Here is a 16623-nt window from a genome sequence, read left to right as displayed (position 1 = left end):
TATTTCTCCCTGTCTTGGCCCATCTGGCTATGGCCACATATTTCTTCCTTTTACAGATGAAATCCTCAAAAAAGCTGTCTACACTTGCTGAGGTCTAACTCCTCCATTCTCCTTGAACCTGTTCCCATCATGCTTTTGCTCTCCCACACCCACCAGTCTACCAGCCTCCTCTTCCATCATGATTTCATTTCAAGGCTGCTAACTCCACTGACCAATTGTCTTGTCTTCCTCTTACTTAAACTTATCAGCACTTTTTTCACTTGGCTTCTTGGACATCACACTTTCTTGGGGTTCTGCTTTCCTCAGTATTCGCATCTTTTCAGTCTTTTCTGGTGATTTCTCCTCATCTCTCTAACTTCATAATGTTGGAGGGCCACAGAGCTCAGGCTCTGGACACCCTCTCTCCTTCACCTATACTCATGCCTTTGGCAATATTATCCACCTCATAACTTTAAATACTACGTGCATGTTGACAACCCTAAACTTTACATCTACCACTTAAGCTTATTCTCTCAACTCCAGATTCAGATAACCAACAGCCTACTCAACATTTCCAATTGAACATCTAATAGGCATCTCAAATTTCAATGTTCTAAATTGTGCCACACTTCCCTCCTTAGCTGATGGCCCCTCCCACAGACCTCACACCTCAGCTGATGGTCCCTCCCACAATCTTCCCACCTCAGCTAACAGCCCCTCCCGCGGACCTCCCACCTCAGCTGACGGCCCCTCCCACAATCTTCCACCCTCAACTGATGGCCCCTGCCACAGACTTCTCCACTTCAGTTGATTGTAAACACCCCAACTTTTGAGATGTTCAAGGCAAAAATTTTGAAGGTATCTTTACCTTTCTCTTGCTTTCATGCCCCTGTTGTCTCTATCTTCAAATGTCCATAATTTACTTAAAAGTAATCCAGTGGGGTAGAGGGAAGAGGTAGGAGGAGAACGGGACAGAAAATAGAGGTATAGATGAAACAAGATTGAACATGAGTTGAGAACTCATGTTCTAAAATGGGTACATGGGGATTTATTAGACTATTCCCTATTCTTTTATGTTAATATTTTTTATAATACAAAGTTATGCTGACTCTAACCATTTCTGATTACCTCTAAGGTGGCAGCACTGACCCCATCACCATCATCACTGTCATAGCCTTCATTATAATTAAACCCCTTGCCTCTGCCCTTCTTCTGTCTATTCAACACAGCACACATGTGATGCTGTTAAAACGGAAACCAGATCATGCCACACCCCAGCTCAAAACCTCATTGCAATCTATTTTACTCTCAGTAAAAGCCAAAATCATTACAATTGCCTACCAGGCCATGCACAATCTGGCCTCCCCTTATGTCTTTGGCCCCATCTCCTTCTACTCACTCTCTCTTGCTCACTCTGCTCCAGCCACATGGAACTCCTTGCGCTTCCTTGACCATACCAGGCAAACTCTGCTCTTAGGCCTTTCCACGTATTATTTTTCTCTCACTTAAATGCTCTTCTCCTAGATATCCACAGTTATCACTCCCCCACTTCCTTCTTGTCTTTGGGTGAATGTCACTTTATCAGCAAGTCCTGCCCTGATCACCCTATTTAAATTGTCAAACATTTACTCCCCAAACTCCCTATCTACTTTTCTCCTTTACTTTCCCTATGGTGCATATCACCATCTAATGAATATGTTTTACTTATTTGTCTTTCATTCCAACGTAAGCTACACTGGGGCAGGAATTTTTATAAGAATGTACCTTACTACGTCTGTAACACTGAGAACAGTGCATGAACATAGGGAATGATCACTAGTATCTGTTGAATTAAATAAAAGAAATACTCCTCCAAGAGCTTAAGCTGACAGAAGTCAGAACCCATATTCATGATAAATTTAAAATGATTAAAATTATACTATAATAATTCCTCACATAATCCAAGCATGTGCTGATTACAAGAGACAGACTTAAAAGTGACAAAAATGACGATCATTCATAATATAGTGACAAACCCTGGACTGAATCTTCTATGGTAAATAACTAAAATGTTGAACAAAATACATGGAACAATTGTTTTTGGACACAGGGCAATAGCTAGCACAAGACTGTGGTCCCCGAGAAAAGGGAAACAAAATAAAGAGCCCTACAAGTGCCCTAGTTTTGTGGACAGAGGCAGTTTCCACATGGCAGGAGCAGGAAAGGAGAATTAAAACAGTGCCTCCAAACTGCAGGAGCAAGAAAGGAGAATCGAAACAGTGCCTGGAGATGTTGCTGAAGAGATAGAGAATGGTGCTAAAAGAGACTGAAATCCCACAAAGTTGTGCAAAGAATGCCTGGAGAACTGTAAAAAGAAGAAAATCTCACAGCTAACAGGGAGCTAAGAGAAGTTCAAGCCAGAAGTAGATAGTTCTCTGTGACCATTCTAGATCCACCCTAGGGAAGATGAAAAATAGCACTTTAAGGGATCAAACTGATTAACCAGTAACTGCTGGCCAAAACAAAGCACAACATTCCTTACAGAAAGATTTTTTTAAAAATCTGGATTCTAAAGAATATTGAAAGTATCTAGCGTTAAATTTCTGAATGAAAAAACTGAAAACTGGCAATGTAGAATTCTATATCCACTGAGATATGAAAAGGAAGACAAAATTTAAACTTGAGCAGATAAACCAAATTTGGAAAAAACTGTCAGACCTGCACTACAAGAAATGTTATCTGAAGTTCTTTCAGTAGATGGAAAATGACACCAGATGGAAACCCAGATTTACATAAAGAAATAAAGAGTACTAGAAAGGGTACATATGGGAATAAATTAAGAAGACATTTTCTTCTCATTAAAGAAAATTGAAGACAGTAGACTACTCACAACAAAAATAACAGCCATTTATTGATGGGCTTATAATACATACAAAAGCAACATGTATGACAATAATAGTGTAAATGATAGGAAGGAGAAATGTAAGTATTCTGTGGTAAGGGTCTTGCACTATACATAAAGTAGTATAATTTGAAGGTAGACTATAAGTTAAATTTCTACATTGTAAGCCTTAGAGCAATGACTTTATAAAAAGTTATAGCTATATGTTCTATATCTGCATTGAGGTGAAGTTTACACAGGTAGGTGTGTGGGTTTGTGTGGACACACACATAAATATTTGTCAAAATTCATTAACTTATAATCATAAACTAGGTACATTTTATTGTATGTGAATTCTACCTCAATAATGTTTGATTTTTTTTTTTGAAGTGGTCAGGCAGATTTGAAAACCAAATAAAATTTTTTAAATGTTTCAAAAAACATAAATGCTAAAGTTATAAAATTAGACATCATGTTAAACAGATTAGATACAGCCAAAGAGAATATTAGTGAGCTGAAAACAAATTTATGAAAATTGCCAAAATACTATATAGAGAAACATTGAAAAATTGAAATAAAGTAGAGACACAAAAGATAGAAGGAAAAGTCTTAAAAATGTCTTATCAAATTCGAAGAATAAAAGGGAAGAAACAGGATAAGTAATCATGGTGATGACAGATAATTCTGCAAAACTGACCCAAAAAAACTAGAATCTGCACAGAAAGCACAACATATTCCAAGATAACACTTTTAAAATTCATAAACATGTTATAATAAAATTGTAGAGCTTAAATAACAAAGGCAAAATATTTAAAAGCAGCCAGAGAGAAAAGATAGATTACCAAACAGCAATTGGTTTTATAGCTGATTGTTCAACAGCAACAATGGAAGCCAGAAAAAAGTGGAATAATATCTTCAAGATCTTACTATAGAGTAACTATCAACCAAAACTATCTTTTTAAAATGAGAGAGAAAAAAGAATGAAGACGTTTTTGGCAAACCAAATTGTGTGTATGAGAGTCTTCATGGAAACTATAGTTTTACTCTCTGCAGCTTTTTGCATATAGTTTTGTGCATCTAGTTTTGTGTGTACTTGTAGTGTTACATATATGCATAAAATGTTTATTACATAAGATACAGAATATATAGAAATAATTCCATATATGTACATAGAATTATGTTTCATATGTATATATAGTCTAGGTATAAGTATACCTCTAAATAGCTCTACCAATAGAACTTTCTGTAATAATAAAAAATGTTTTATATTTGGGCTAATACCATTGCCACTAGCCACATGTGGCTATTGAGTCCTTGAAATGTGACCTAAATTTTTAGTTTTATTTAATTTTAATTAATTTAAACATAAATAGTTACATGTGGCTAGTGACTACAATACAAGAAAGCACAGCTATAGACTGATAGTGGGAAATGGAAGCAAATCCACTGAAACTGGACAGTGATTGTTTCCAACTGGTAGAATTTTGCTTTATATCTGTATTTATGCATTCCTTTTATAATATGAAAAAACTTATTTAAAATTATGCATTACATTTCTAATACCTAATTTGAAATAAGTAGTGATTTTACCAGAAAATTTTAGAATTAAACTTTAATAGGGTAGAAACTGAATTAGCACTTAATCCTTATAGTGTTTTATCTCTGGATATTTTCATGCCAACAAGGAGTCTTGCAATGGAAACTTCATTTTTTTACATTCTTTTTTCTTTTTTTGGTAGAAAAGAGACATGTTGTCCAGGCTAATCTCAAACTCCTGGCTTCAAGCCATCCTCCTGCCTCAGCCTCCCAAGGCATGAACCACCACACCCAGCCAGAAACCTCATTTTAATTTAAGTAAATCAGCTTTGAGTTTTCACATTACAATAAAATCAGTAGTTTCTTTACAACAATATTTCTTTTGCACTATGATGGATCTAGATAGGATTATTTGTGAAAAATGCAAGAAAAGATATTCTATCTCAGAGACATAATGGATTTATACTCTGAAAATATAAGTTAAAATGATGAAACTTTCACTCATTCATCTAATTGTATATCATAATTTTAAAAAAGAAGGATCTTTGGGTTTGTGGTTGCATACAATCTAACAAATATTTTAATAAAGTCAAAAATAAAATTAGTTTAACAGTTAAGATGAAGAAAGGATTTAATATTAGATTTTTAGGAAATTGGGAGGACACACTCTAAATTCTTCCAATTTGCCTATGACCTCCTTACCATCCCTCTCCCACACCAATTTGCTTGAATTTAGCAAGAGTAAGAATTATCTTAATGGGTCCCATTAGTGCCTACAATATGCAGTCTGCATAATACATTTGAGACATCAGCATTCTGGTATTTAGGCTGTAGCTTAACTCTGATTTTAAAAAGAATGCCAATGTTCCATTCATTGTTTCACCCATTGTTTGAAAACAGAGTGGGGGAAAAAAATGAGCTATTTTCAAATGTCAGCAAACCCGGGTAACTGTAAATGTTTAGAGCTGTCAATCCACGGCACATCACAGAGGTTTAATTCAGCAGTATGTGTATAAGCAAGATCACTGCCAGCCATGAGTTCAGACTACTAATGCAAGTTTAATTTCTACTTTGCATATCCTTTAGTACTACAAGTTTCACTACATTTAAAAAATTAACCATATGCAAGGAAAAAACTTGGGTATGTTAAAGGCTCTCTTCATTCGATCACATTTGAAAGTATCACTTTGAGATATTACAAAACAGATCATTTTCATGATAATCATGTTTTTCCAAACCATAATGTGCATTATTTTTTAAGTGGAAGACTTAAATGCTAGCTGTCCTTAAGTAGCCCACAATTTGACTGGGACACAAGATAGTCACAAACACACATCTAGAGTAAAATTCTGAGGTAATAAACAAATGATGCTATGATACTATAATCTGTGTGGTGTAAATCCTAAAATTGAGGGTCAATATTGTGTGTTGCCTTGACATCTGGTGTAATTGGGAGGGCCTCAAATGGTTTTCCTGAAGTTCCCTAGCCCCCAACTCTGTTCCCATGAAAAAGGTTCCCTACCCAAACAACCCTCCCTGCTTATCACTAAATTCAGTTCCTTACCAGCCTGCAGAATTATTTAAAGAAGCCAATCACATCCTTGGGCGGAAACTGCAGGTCATCCCATTTTCTTGATACCACACAGCCTGCTTCCCACAGCTTCTGGTTCCTCATTCTGTTTTCAAATGCAATCCCCATGTGGCCCTGCATGGCGTCCTCTTCCCCTTGGCTATTAGTATGTGTGATTAATAAACTGCTGCCAATCACATCTGCTCAGTGTCAGGTGTCGTGAGTTTAACCATTTCCCCTAACACTAGGGCAGGAATCTCTCCCTCATCAGCAGGGTGGATAGGAGGTGATTAAAACAGAATATACCTCATAATTCTGTAAGAGGTGTAGTTTTAGAAAAAGACCCTTATAATGGCTGTCTGAAAAGGTTTTGTGAAAGAGGTTGGTCTGGATGGAGATTAGTATTAGGATCTTACCTCTGGGATTCTCTGCTGAAGGAGCATACAGGCAAGAAATGATGACAAAATAGTCAACAAAACACTGATTTCATTAACTAGACAAAGACCCATTGCAATACTAAAAACTTGAGTAAAAACTAACTACAGAAATTGATTTAGGGTAGGAGGTCAAGACGAACTATCTTATTTCTTATACTCTCTGCCTTGAAGTCTATACCCTCCCTCCAAATAGTTGTGTGATTATGGATGACTGGTCCATCAGCTCCCCCAAGGTGCAGGTAGGACAAAGAGAGTTGAGATGAGGAGGCCAGCTAAGACAGGCCCTGCCTACTTCATCTAATCACTGGACACAGGAAGTGAGAAAGGGCAAGATTGTGTACCATCCCTGAGCACAGACCTTTAATACAATGAAAATGGTCCCAGTCAAAATCTGCTTCTTAATATCTGATTAGCAAGTTTGTTCTCCAGTGGAATGAAAGTGGGTAAAGAGAGGGATGCCAGAAATGAAGTGACAGTTTCCTTCTAATCCATGAACTAAGGCAAAAATAAGTCCATTCCCCACAAATAGGATAGAACATACCCCAGAAAAGTTAATTAGATAAACAAACAGAGTAAAGCAGAAATGAGGATTGTTTGTGGAAAACCAAAGTACAGTTTGGAGCAAGGAATCCAAATTATGGAGGTGTGGAACCAATGGAACCAGTGTTAAGATATTCATATCTTTTTGACTGTGTGAAATCCAAAGCCAGAAGAGAGCTAAAAAACCACCCAAGAAAAAAACATGAAGTCTCATCATAAAGATGAAATCTTTTTTGCCTATCACCAACGTCTCAGGATACCCTTGGTAAGTCCAATCTCTGGCACTCACAACTTCAAGTGAACAATTCCAGAAGCAGGGGGATACCAGTGGGCTGGAGAGGAAGAGAGGGGTCTGTATAAAACTTAACGAGATGCTTTTGCCATTCATTCAGGAAATATCCACTGAGAATATGCCAGGTACCAGGTACTCTGCATGGCGCTAGGCACAACAGAGAGGAGTAAAGACAATCTCAACTTTTAAAACACTTATATTCTGTGAAAATACTGATGGATAACAAGTCAATGAGCACTTGCTTTGTGCCAGGAAGTATACTATGGACCACCTTATTTTTATCCTCACAAAAACTCTATGAGGAAGGCAGGGGCTATAATTATTATCATTTTATAGATAAGGAAGTATCAGAAACATACAACTTGCTCAAGGTCATGCAGCCAAGAAGTGGCTCCAACTCCAGAGCCCAGCTTGTAACTATTATGCTATAGTCCTTCAAATACTGAATGAGAAGCAAAGAGAATATTAAAAATAGGAAGTAAAATTCAGTTCTAGCTATATTCAGTTCAGAAAAAAAGACTAAGAATCTAGGTTTAAAAATGTTCATAGAGAAGGTAAAAATAAAAAGTTTCAAGAGTAGTAGCCATAAGAAGTAACATAAGCCTCATGTTACTATATATGAATAGAAAGTGATAGACGATAATAAGTTTGGAATATGACCTATGAAATATGCGCAAGATAAAATTAAATAACTTAAGTTTCCACTACTTACATAACTTCAAGCATTCATTAGGAAAATAACATACTTACAATCATTATATTTTACTCTTGTGAGGTTTTCTGCTCTCATCCAAATTAACCAAACCACAATCAAGTTAAAGCAAAAGTCTAAAATTAGTTCTTTGGTCCTATATTCTACATTATTCAGGCTCATGTTTAGAGAGACAGATATGAGTTTGGAATAGCTGAACTCATGAGTGGGCTCCTCAGCCTGATATTCTTACAGAAATGAAATGTGGTTTAAAATAAGGATTAATAGCAGGCTCAGCAAACAAACAGAATCTAAAATATAAACAAAAGAGCAAGGGCAAGCAACAGTTTTGCAGGGGAGGCTGTTACCAAAGTTCATGCTGATGGAAACATAGTTTACACACCGGAAGTTGTCTCCTCCTGGGAAACTAATCCCAAGAGGGTGAGGTTAGGACATTAGCATAGCCAGCTACTGGATTTCATAATGATGACGTCTCCCACTTGTTAAGCAAGGGCAGTTTAACAAAGTTCTTTCGTATGTAACTGTTCCTTCAAGCTTGCTATGTAGGTAGGGTAAATGGTAGCATCCCAGTCTACAGATAAAGACAGAGGCTCAGAGAGTTCAGACTTGCCAACTGTCTCAGGGATGATAAACAAAAAGCCAGCCCCAAATCTGGATTTCCAACAGGAGAATCTCCTGCCCTTGTTCACTGTGGTGGCTTAGACAACAACGGCTTGCAAGGCTTAGACGTGAGGCAACAATAGCCCCCCAGGCTTTCCTGTAGTCCCCATAAGGTTGACTAGCCATGACCTAGGTGAAGCAAGGTCTGTGATGCTTTCCATATCTATTCTCTACATGACAAAAAATTGTAGAGATGCTGCATTTCTTTCTAATGGTCATTTCTTTTATAAATAGAAAAGGTTTTCTAAGATTTCTTTTCCTGAATCTTACAACTCATTATTGAAGTCTTAGAGGTTGGCAGAGAAAGCAAGAAAAAGAGAAGCTCATATCAGCTAAACAGTTTGCTCCCAGGCTTACTATAAGAGGATAAAAAATATGGCTAAGTTTCCAAACTCTTGAAAAGCTTATAAATGCTGCAGTAATTACCTATAACTTAATGCCATTATAATTAAATGCCATCATAATTAAATAAGGGGAAAAGTGTAGGCTAGAATAATAGTTTAAAAGAAATGACTTTCAAAACCTTTATTTGCCACACCATTTTGAAAAGAATGGCATAGGTCTAGGAGATACTTGAGGTAAACTAAACTAACACTTATTAGTGTTATACTTTTCTTTTTAAAAGTTATAATTGACAAATATTCATGGGGTACATAGTGATGTCTCAATACATATAATATATAGTATGCACTTTTCTACTTAAAACCTCAACTGTGATTTCTTTTTAGGCATATTCTTTTAGGTCAAAACCCTCATTGTCCTTTAAATGAAATCTTACCTCCTTACTTCACTTTTTCTATAGAAGGAAAGAATTTTTAAATTTATCATAAAGTCCACCCATCCATATCAATATCACTACCATTGTTTACCAGTTCAGTGGCATAGTCTCAAAATTGTGGCACCATAAAAAGTCATGAGTCAGATTCATGGTGATTTGTGATTATGTGCTTATTCTTGGCTTGTTATTGTCTGTTTTACAAACCTTGCAACCTAAGCTGCTGCATGTGTGTTAGAATGTACTGTGTATGACATTTTGCAAGCAGATGGAGCACACTCACTCCTCCCAACAACCCCATCATTGAATGACTATCATATTCTCCTCCCCTATTACAGCCTTCCTATCTCAAAGCCTTCCACCTATCATCCATGGACTCCTATAACATTGCTGACTTCACTTTATCTACTTATTTTTACCCAATTTCATACCATAGTGTTCCTAACCTTTTCTAGTCTACAGTAAAAAGACTCTATTTAGGATTTTATGTTAATTTTTTTTTTTTTTTTTTTTTTGAGACAGAGTCTCGCTCTGTCACCCAGGCTGGAGTGCAGTGGCACAATCTCAGCTCACTGCAACCTTCATCTCCTGGGTTCAAGCAATTCTCCTACCTCAGCCTCCTGAGTGGCTAAGACTACAGGCACCTGCCACCACACCCAGCTAATTTTTGTATTTTTAGTAGAGATGGGGTTTCACCATATTGGCCAGGCTGGTCTCAGACTCCTGACCTTGTGATCCACCTGCCTCAGCCTCCCAAAGTGCTGGGATTACCTGCGTGAGTCACCACGCCCAGCAAATTTTTATTTTTATGCTTTACAGCAAGAGGTAGAAAAACTAGATATAGAGGCAACGAGGTATAAATATATAGAGAGACTGGTCTAAAAACAAATCTGGCTGTATTGCTTTCTAGCTGCCCTTAGACAAGGGGAAAAGGTGGGGAGAAATAATAATTACTGGGTACCTATTTTGTACCATGGGACTTACGTATATTATCTTATTTGATATAGTAACCCTACAAGATAACTTCTTCTATCCCTACTCTGTTAGGGTCTTCTTTTTTTATGTTTCAAAGATTAACAAGAGAAATATTGAATATCTAAAGCTCAAATAATTTAAGTAACTTGCCTAGAATCACAGAGCTAGGCTTTAAACTCAGGTTTTACCCCTAAGTTCAATAAATATTAGTTATCCTCCCCCAGGAAAAGTACAGAGAATGGCAATTTGTATTAATCAAAGGGATCAAAAATAGATTTTCTGGGCAGAAGTTTAAGAACTTACGTTTTTTTTTAGCTTAAAAGGAAGTTCTAATTGCCATTTTTAAAATGAGATTCTCTAAGTATATTGAACAGTTACTATCCATTTCCACAAAAAAACACTTAGAAATTAAAAGTAGTACATATTTTGTGGGATATAAAGGATTTTCTGTGTCTGTCTTATTCACAGGACCTATTTGGATAATTTTTTTTTTTTTTTTTTTTTTTTGGAGACGGACTCTCACTATGTCACCCAGGCTGGAGTGCAGTGGTGTAATCTCAGCTCACTGCAACCTCCACCTCCCAGGTTCAAGCAATTCTCCTGCCTCAGCCTCCCAAGCAGCTGGGATTACAGGTACCTGGCACTATGCCCAGCTAATTTTTTGCATTTTTAGTAGAGACAGGGTTTCACCATGTTGGCCAGGCTGGTCTTGAACTCCTGACCTCATGATTCACCCCCGCCTCAGCCTCCCAAAGTGCTGGGATTACCGGTGTGAGCTACCATACCTGGCCCATTTGTAAGATAATTTTTTAGGTGCCAGGAATTTCAAAGAACAAACTAAAATTTCATGTTCCAATGAGAATAGGCCAGAATACAGAAGGTACTCCAATACAGAAGGTATATACTGGCTTGGCTATATGTTAGCTAATAAGATACAGTGATGACCTACAAGGAAGATGATCACATCTCTGGACTTCTTCAAATAGAACGAGGAAAATCACTTTTAAGAGAAGCTAGGAGACATAGAAAACCTTCAAAACTAAAGAACTTAGGCTAATGATATGGTTTGGCTCTGTGTCCCCACCAAAATCACATCTTGAATTGAAATCCCCATGTTTCAGGGGAGGGTCGTGGTGGGAGGTGACTGGATCATGGGGGCGGTTTCCCAAATGATGTTCTCATGATAGTGAGTTCTCATGAGATCCGATGGCTTTAAAGTGTGGCACTTCCCGTCTGCCTTCTCCTGATGCCATGTAAGACATGCCTTGCTTCCCCTTCACTTTCCACCATGATTGTAAGTTTCCTGAGGCCCCCCAGGCATGCAGAACTGTGAGCCATATTAAGTTCCTTTTCTTTATAAATTACCCAGTCTCAGGTAGTTCTTTATAGCCTGAAAACGTGGAAGCAACTTTGGAACTGGGTAAAGGTCATAGGTTGGAACATTTTGGAGGGCTCAGAAGAACACAGGAAAATGTGGGAAAGTTTGGAACTTCCTAGAGACTTGTTGAATGGTTTTAATCAAAATGCTGACAGTAAAATGTACAACAATGTCCAGGCTGAGGTGGTCTTGGATGGAGACAAGGGAGGAATTTATTGGGAACCGGAGCAAAGGTCACTCTTGCTGTGCTTTAGCAAAAAGACTGGCTGCATTTTGCCCCTGCCCTAGAGATCTGTGGAACTTTGAACTTGACATTATTTATGGTATCTGGAAAGAGATTTCTAAGTAGCAAAGCATTGAAGATGTGACCTGGCTTTTTCTGAAGTGTACAGTCATATGAGCTCACAAAGAGATAGTCTGAAATTGGAACTTATGTTTAAAAAGGAAGCAGGGCATAAAATTTTGGAAAATTTGCAGCCTGACCATGTGGTAGAAAACAAAAACCCATTTTCTGGGGAGAAATTCAAACCCAAGCCAGCTGCAGACATTTGCATAAGTAATGAAGAGCCAAATGTTAAGACAATAGGGAAAATGTCTCCAGAGCATTTCAGAGATCTTCATGGCAGCTCCTTCCATCACAGGCCCAGAGGCTTAGGAGGGAAAAATGGTTTTATGGGCCAGGCCCAGGGCCCAGCTGCTCTGTACAGCCTTAGGACACAGCACCCTGCATCCCAGCTGCTCCAGCTACAGCCATGGCTAAAAGGGGCCAAGGTACAGCTCAGGTCATTGCTTTGGAGGGCACAAGCCCCAAGCCTAGGCACCTTCTATGTGGTGTTGGGCCTGTAGGTGCACACAAGACAAGAGTTGAGCTTTGAGAGTCTCTGCCTAGATTTCAGAGTATGTATGGAAATGCCTGAATGTCCAGGCAAAAGTCTGCTGCAGGGGTGGAGAACTCATGGAGAACCTCTCCTAGGGCAATGCAGAGTAGAAATGTGGAGTTGGAGCCCCCATACAAAGTCCCCCACTGGGGCACTGTCTAGTGGAGCTGTGAGAGGAGGACCACCATCCTCCAGACCCAGAATGGTAGATCCACCGACAGCCTGTACCGTGCACTTTCAAAAGCCACAGGCACTCAACACCAGCCCAAAAAAGCAGCCACAGGGGTTGGACCCTGCAGACCCACAAGGACATAGCTGCCCAAGGCCTTGGGAGGACAGCTCTTACAGCAGCTTGTCCTGGATGTCAGACATGGTGTCAAAGGAGATTATTTTGGACCACTAAGATTTAATGAGTGCCCTGTTGGGTTTTGGATGTGCATGGGGCCTGCAGCCCCTTTGTTCTGGTCAATTTCTCCCTTTTGCAATGGGAGCATTTACCCAATGCCCATACCCCCAATATATCTAGGAAGTACATAACTTGCTTTTGATTTTACAGGCTCATAGGCAGAAGGGCCTTGTCTCAGATGAGACTTTGGACTTGGACTTTCGAGTTAATGCTGGAGTAAGACTTTGAGGAACTGTTGAGAAGGCATAATTGTTTTTGAAATGTGAGAAGGACATGATATTTGGGAGAGGCCAGGGGTGGAATGATATGGTTTGGCTCTGTGTCCCCACCCAAATCTCATCTTGAATTGTAATTCCCACGTTATCAGAGAAGGGACCTAATGAGAGATGATTGGATCATGGGGGCAGTTTCCTTCATGATGTTCTCATGATAGTGAGTTCTCACGAGATCTTGTGGTTTAAAAGTATGGCACATCCCCCACCCCCCGCTCTCTCTCTCGCCACCATGTCAGATATGCCTTGCTTCTCCTTCACCTTCCACCATGATTTTAACTTTTTTGAGACCTCCTCAGTCATGTGAGACTGTGAGTCAATTAAATCTCTTTATGAAAATGAACTAACACAACTAGTGATTCCTAACCTTTTGAGAATGGTATCACCCCAGCCATGTTTCATTTTCCAATGTTCCTTCTTCAAGAAGCTAAATATCCATAGCCATTCATTCAACTCATCTTCACCCCATGACCACTCTATTTAAAATATCACTGCAGTATGGAAATGGCCCTTCACTATTTTCTCCACCTAAGACAGGCTTTTTCATTCATCCTTTCTTTGGTCACACAAGATCTATACAGGCAACCATATTTGGGATTATTTAAAAATAAACCTTAAGTCATGAAATCATAGAGGGGCCAGATTAATAAAATATAAGCTCTCCAAATTCATAAAATACAAATTTCTTCATTCAATCAGGTAAACTTGCAAACTAGTGAGTTCTGATAATTTTCTGGTAACTCAGGTTGTTTTAATTCTTTCAAGAGATCTCATGGAATTAAGATTTTAATTTATACATCTATATGAATGTAAACATACCCATGCATATATCCAGGATTTGTTTTGTTTTTTTGTTTGAGATGGAGTTTCGCTCTTGTTGCCCAGGCTGGAGTGCAGTGGCACAATCTTGGCTCACCGCAACCTCTGCCTCCCGGGTTCAAGCAATTCTCCTGTCTCAGTCTCCAGAGTAGATGGGATTACAGGGACCTGCCACTAGGCCCAGCTAATTTTTTGTATTTTTAGTAGAGACGGGCTTTTGCCATGTTGGTCAGGCTGGTCTCAAACTCCCGACCTCAGGTGATCTGCCTGCCTCAGCCTCCAAAAGTGCTGGGATTACAGGTGTGAACCACTGTGCCCAGAATATTCAGGATTATTTATATCAGAACTGATCTATATGATTTCTACTAGAGATTTTTACCCTTTAGGAACTGTAACAACTTATACTTACTTATTTCGTAATATGTCTCTCTTAAAAGCATGCTACAAATCAATTAGCTTTGAACCTAGACCAGAGGAAAACACAGGGTCCCTTTCATTTCTGTGATTTATTTGAACCCATCCATCCTCAAAGATGGGCAGACCTAACACTACCATTTTTCATTCTCATTATCCTCAAATTCATGTCTATTCTGGTTTGATAAAATTTTTATAGTATAAGATAATGAAACAAAGACAATATAATGCATGCACTTAATGAATCTTCTACTCTACTAGTTATAAAAACAGGAAGACTAACAGCTAACTCTTAATGAGTGCTATGTGCCAGGATAAGTTCTCTGAACATATTTTCTCATTTAATCCTTACATGTATACGAGGCAAATAAATTGTCTTTTAAAAATAGAACTAGGACTAGCTTTTGTTTATGTTGTATTTTTGAGATTCTCACCTGTATCACACGCACATCACTGAAAAAAGAACTGAGAGGAAGCTGGATCTCCCTAAGCCTCAGCTTTCCTATCAGGTTATACAACTGTGTCATTCTTTATTTCTGGAATTTTCCTATGGTTGCAAAAAAATGTTGAAAATTTTCTACATCTATAACATTTTGGATGTGCAATTTTCATCTTATTGTGTTCCCTCACATATGGTGTTCTTGCTCAAAGAGCATCAGTATTTTTAACTTGCACAATATTAGTAACTACTTTGAATTATTCTTCGTTGACAAGTATCCAAATACCTATCACAAATTAGAAAATTACATGTATTATTTAGGCTAGTGTTTTCATTGATCTTTCAGACAAATTTTCCAATAGAATCACTGTATTTTACATTTGGAAGAGATCATGAAGACAATTTAATATGAAGTTATCTTTGTACAAGTGAAAATCTATAGCGCAGAGAGGTTTAAGTGTCTCCCCTAGGTCAATGCTTAGTTAGTAGTAAAAACCACTAATGGCAGCCCCGTGCTTTTTCTGTATAAAAACATTAAAAGTTATTATAAAATTCCTATTTTTATGCAGCACCCTGCAGAGGATGCACCAGGAATAAATAATTGGCACATTATTATACTATCAGTACTGCAATGTAATAGTTTATCGGTTGTATAATGCGTTCATATATCATTGATGTTTTGGTAACAGTTTTTTTTACTGTATGTCTTATATCCTTAACTAGATTGTGACTTCCCTGTGGTTGGCACAATTTCTTTCTTTCTTTTTTTTTTTTTTTTTTTGAGACTGAGTCTTGCTCTGTCACCCAGGCTACAGTGCAATGGTGCAATCTTGGCTCACTGCAACCTCTGCCTCTTGGGTTCAGTGATTCTCCTGCCTCAACCTCCCGAGTAGCTAGGACTACAGGCACGTGCCACCAAGCCTGGCTAATTTTTGAATTTTTAGTAGTGACGGGGTTTCACCGTGTTAGCCAGGATGGTCTTGATCTCCTGACCTCGTGATCTGCCTGCCTCAGCCTCCCAAAGTGCTGGGATTACAGGCATGAGCCACGGTGCCCAGCCCACAATTTCTTTTCTAAATGTTTCTCATAGCTTTTAATAAGTCCTAGACATATGCAAACTACTTAACAGAGACTGACATAAATGTATTTAAAACTAACACCATAATGCTCATTAAGAGAGGCAAATGACTCTAATCCTGTATGGATGCAGGTGAACTTGTCAGGCTGAAAGGAGCAAGTTGAGAAAATGCCCTCATTTCTTATCAAGCCTGAGACTGTTCCTGGGTAAGTGGTTTTAGGATTTGAAGCGATTGGTGAAGGTTGAAACAGAAATTAGAAGGAATGATAAGGGAGTTGTCTAACCCTCAAGGACATGTGGCAGCATAGCAGATCAAATTGATCAATAAAAATAATGACAAAGCACTTACTAAGCATCGGGCCCTGCTCTCAGTACTCTGCCTGTATTAAATCATCACCTCACAACAACCCTAGGTATTTTCCCCATTTCGTGGATGAAAAAAATTGAGGCTCAGAGAGGTTAGGTGGTTTGCCCAAGTGAACTACCTAGTAAGTGGTAGAGCCAGGTTTCAAACACTGACTGCTCCCAGGCCCTAAGCTCTTAATCACAGTGTGATGGTTAGGATAAGACCAGGTAAGCAGGTGGTGGTTAATACAATGCCTA

The sequence above is a fragment of the Macaca fascicularis genome, chromosome 13, assembly GCF_037993035.2.
Source record: "Macaca fascicularis isolate 582-1 chromosome 13, T2T-MFA8v1.1".
NCBI lineage: Eukaryota > Metazoa > Chordata > Mammalia > Primates > Cercopithecidae > Macaca > Macaca fascicularis.
The sequence above is the reverse complement of the archived record's forward strand: the minus strand, read 5'-3'. Positions refer to the sequence as shown.